This window comes from Alligator sinensis, unplaced genomic scaffold (genome assembly GCF_000455745.1).
Source record: "Alligator sinensis unplaced genomic scaffold, ASM45574v1 scaffold287_1, whole genome shotgun sequence".
Classification (NCBI taxonomy): domain Eukaryota; kingdom Metazoa; phylum Chordata; order Crocodylia; family Alligatoridae; genus Alligator; species Alligator sinensis.
The window spans coordinates 171,933-176,658 of NW_005842910.1; positions in this window are offsets into that span (position 1 = coordinate 171,933).

A 4,726-nucleotide genomic window follows, 5' to 3' on the forward strand; every position below is an offset into this window, starting at 1 on the left:
GTCCTGGGGTTAACCAGTTCCCTCCTTTCTGCTCCAGGACTGTAAGCACTTTGTGAGGCACATATACAGTCATTTCATGGCCTAGGGTTAACTTTTTAGCTTCTTGTATTAGCAGACAGGTGGCAGCAACGGCCCAGAGACAAGCAGGCCATCCGGATGACATAAGGTCTAATTGTTTAGAAAAATATGCCACTGGTCGTTGCCAGCTACCTAATTTTTGTGTTAATACCGCAACGGCCACCCCCTTTGGTCATGTACAAAAAGGGAAAAAGGCTTATTCATGTCTGGTAGTCTTAAGGCGGGTGCTTTAATAAGAGCCTGCTTTAACTGGCAGAATGCTTGTTTACACTCTTCAGTCCATTTGAGGACTTTTTTATCACCTTGTGTAGCTCCATACAGAGGTTTTGTAATAACCCCAAAATTTGGAATTTAAATCCTGCAAAAACCTACTGTACCTAAGAAGCCCCGTAGTTGCTTCTTTGTTTTTGGGGGTGTTAGCCGGCATATAGCTTCTTTTCTTTCAGGCAACAGGGCTCTCTGACCAGGCTGTAGTTTAAATCCCAAATATGTTACCTTCTGGGACATTGGTTGCATCTTACTTTTGGACACTCGATATCCTTCTTGTCCCAGAAAATTAAGGAGGCAAATTGTTCCCTCCAGGCACCTTGCTTCAGTGGTGGCTGTTAAAAGCAAGTCATCCACATATTGCAGAAGGGCACAGAACAGTGGCAGTTTTAACCTACGTAAATCCTTGCTTAATGCAGTGCCGAATAGGGTTGGGCTGTTTTTAAACCCTTGGGGTAAGACAGTCCAGCAAAACTGAGTCTTGATGCTAGTATCTGGGTCTTTCCATTTAAATGCAAATATTTCCTGAGATTGCTTCTCTCCCGGTATATAGAAGAAAGCATCTTTTAAATCAATAACCGTGAACCAGTTATGAGCTGGGTTCAAGGCAGACAGCAGGGTGTATGGGTTGGGGACAAACGGGTGTATACTCACGAACACTTTATTTACAGCTCTCAGGTCTTGAACAAAACAATATTTGTCACTCTTAGGCTTCTTCATGGACAAGATGGGTGTGTTAAAAGCTGATGTGCATTCACGGAGAAGGCCATACTCTAGGAACCATTCAACAAACGACTTCAGTCCTTTCGTGGCTTCCATCCGCATTGGATATTGTGAGCTCAGACTTAGGATAAGCTTTAAACATTTTTATTTTGGTACCAATTTTTTTGGTTTTGGATATCCACTGTTTTATATTGTATTATTAATAGGTTTGTACTGATTCTTACTGTTGTATATTGTATTATCATTTTCGTATGGATTTTTATTGTTTCATATGGATATCATATGGTTTAGACCTGTGTTTGTAAGTGAACCAAAGTCATGTCAAGTTTCCATTTTATATGTCAAGCCTCCATCTTGTGTCCCCTGCCTGGGCATCCTATGTTGCAACTGTATGAGTCACGTACCCCTCCCATGTAAATTGGTTCCCGGATGACTAAGAATGATTGGGAATGATTGAAATACAATGTTAACAGGCCTCTACTTAATGGCCTGTAACGACTGGGCCATCACCTTGCATTGATTCACCCAGGAACCACGGACCTCACCCAGGAACAGAGACAAGAACGCGGCATTTGAAAGACAAAAGACCCTGCAGAACCAGCAACTCGACCATTGTACCCCACCATTACACACACCTGAAACTGAACATCCCTGCATGGAGCACACATGCTCAGTATGCCAGGGGCTGACCCTTGCCTAGGCATGCCTCCTGTCACTAGGGTCACACAAGGTCGGCCCCTATAAAAAGGGGCAGTTAAGACAGTCTTGGCGGGATGCCCTCTCCATCTGGACCAGCACCATGCCACACCACCTATCCAACCAGAGGCCCTGCTGGCAACCCCCCTCTGGACAACATCTATTGGACAAGGACCCTTTTCCAGACTGGATAGGTAGCTGTCCCCTCCCACCCCATCTTCCACCAAGGACTTGGACTCTGCTTCTCTTCCCTACTTAGACTCCAGCTCTTACACTGAATCTCTTTCTCCTGCTGCGATTGTGAGTGCTTGTGTGTGTTTGTGTGTGAACCAATAACTTCATGGGGCTGTGTAGTGTGTTGTCTGTGTAATAGAACTGTTATTGTTACCCCTAAGTTTGTTTTTGCTTTACTTTGGTTTGGCCCTGCTCCAATCTCTGCTCCTTGCCCCTCTAACTTCTGTCTCATTACTCCCTCACCTGCTTCTGGCTCACTGCTGTCTTTCAGTCTCTCCTGCCACTTTTCCTGTGATTTTCTGCTGTCCATCTCTCTGTTTTCAGGTTTCTCCTGCACCATCTGTAGTCATTCCCCCTTCTCCCCGCAGCTTTCCAGCTCCTCTTGGCTGTCCTGCAGTTTTTTTCCAGCAGCTGGAGCATTTCTCCAGCTTCCAACAGCCACTGCCACTCCCTGCAACTTCTCTATCTGCCCCGGAGCCATTCTCTGGCTCCCCACACCCAGAGCCCCTCTTTAACACCCACACTTTCTCTTACTCCCATTTTCCCTCTCCCTACCTACCTTTTAAGCTCCCCCATAGCTCTGGCTCCAGTCCCAGCCTCTATACTGGCATTGCTCCCCTGTTCTGTAGGCTTTGGGTGTTGGCTTCTAATCAATTAAGATCAATTAACCTAAAGTTACCCCCGAGTCTCAGTTATTCAGCCCAGGCCCCTCTAGTCTACCAGTTCTAATCCCAGTCCCACAGACTTTCACTCCCAGCAACTTTCACTCCCCAGACTCCTACTTTCTTACCTTAATCTTACCCCAGGTACCTCAAGCACACACACACACACACACTGTACCATCCAAGTTAGGAATTTACCTGTGTGTATGTGTAGGTGGGTTATATGTGTGTGAACTGGTGAGTGTGTGTGTGTCTATATATGGAATTGTGTGCATGATATATGAATTAGTGATCTGTGTCTAACTTTTGGGGTGTATAGTGGATGCGCTTGTATTAGTGATAGGTATGCATGTGCCTAGGCTGGTTTGGATGTATATGTGCCTGAGCTGGTAGTGTGCGTGTGTATGTGCCTAATTGATTTGTGTGTTTGTATATGCACAATTGTGTCACACCTCCTGTCTAACAGCACAATATTGAGATCCTGAGTGTTGACCTGACCCCTCAGGGCAACAAAGCCATTTCCTACAACCCCAAATGAATACTTCCCTGTCACAGACCCCAATGTGTCCTGTGGATGCAGTACTGAGGGTGAAAGAAGGAGGCTCCCCCAATGAATACCTCTCTAACCCCAAGAGAGACCCTGCACAGAAACCCCTGACATTCATCCTGCTACCCCCCCATGCCACCCCTCCCCCACCCCGAGGGGCTGCATCTCTCTCTATCCCAGTGTTGGGGGATGTAGCAGACCTGGTAGTTCAGACAGCACTCCACCAGGGTTCTGCTTCCACTGTGGTAGAGGAGGAGGAAATGCCTAACCCTCCTCAAACCCAGGAGGAGCCCACTGAACCACATGACCAGAAGGAGGATGACTAGGAGTCTGTAAGCTCCATAGAGCGTGCAGAAAATGTTGGCCCCACAGTACTTGGAGAGAAGTTTCTCCAGTTGCTGGAGAGCCTGTGCATGATGGTGCAGCTTAGGATACCTCTTTGTATCCTCCTATAATCTCCCAAAGAATGATAGGTACCCCGACTTTCCCTCCTGCCATGTCTTTGATGTTATTATAATATGTTCTCATTTATGATGTCACTAGTTGAGAGGGTTATTATATATATTTCAGTTTTTTGTTTGTTTGTTTGTTTGCTGTTGTTGTGGTTTGTTTTTATTTCTGTGTGTGTGTGTGTGTGTGTGTGTGTTAGGAGTCCTGGTATTATAGAGGAAAACCTTGCTTGCTTTCTCAACTATGCACACGCACTTGCCAATATGTGAATATATATATTCACAGTCAGATTCAGATTGACACTTGTCTTTATTTTTATCCTTTATCACACTATACAAACTTTCTTTACCCCTAGACAGAAGTGGTCCATTTATATACATTTTTTTAACCTTATCAGTTATATCAACTTCATAATTCTATCTATATAATGTTTTTACATAACTACTATCAGTTTGGTCAGGCTGAACTTGGTATTAGAAAATGAAGCCTCTTTATCTCTTGTTCATCTGTTAACTGCCCTGGGGGTGGAATTTTATTTTCAAACCCCACCGTATACTTTCTCTTTCTTTTTGTTGCTATAAGTGTGTACTTTTTATCTTGCGTGTGCCTGAAGCCTTGAATCCTCGTGACACTCAGATGCCATCTCCAAGCTTGTGAGAGAGGGTCAATTCACTCTCTTCTTTTTTTGTTTTGTTGCATTTACTTTTCATGGCAACTACCAGCCGTGTCCCATGGAGTGTCTCCTCGGGGATCCGCCCCTCCTGGTCTGAGCTCCTCTCTCTCAGGCATCATGAGAAGTCTTGAGGTAAGTCTCTTATTCTCTGGGGATCCTCTTTTTCCCTCTTTTTCTCCATCAGCCACTCTCTTTTTTTTTCTTTTGAGACTCCCATCTCCTCTCTTTTTTTTACTCCCGGAGCTTCCATCCTAATATGGTAATGGCTCTCAAAGTGGCATTCTCTGGCTCTTCTTACGGCATTGCTTTTTACTCTTTCAAAATGTGCCACTCTGGGAAGAAGGTGCAGTTTTCCCTGTACCACTGGGGGGATTTCCACCAAGTCCTCAACTTGGT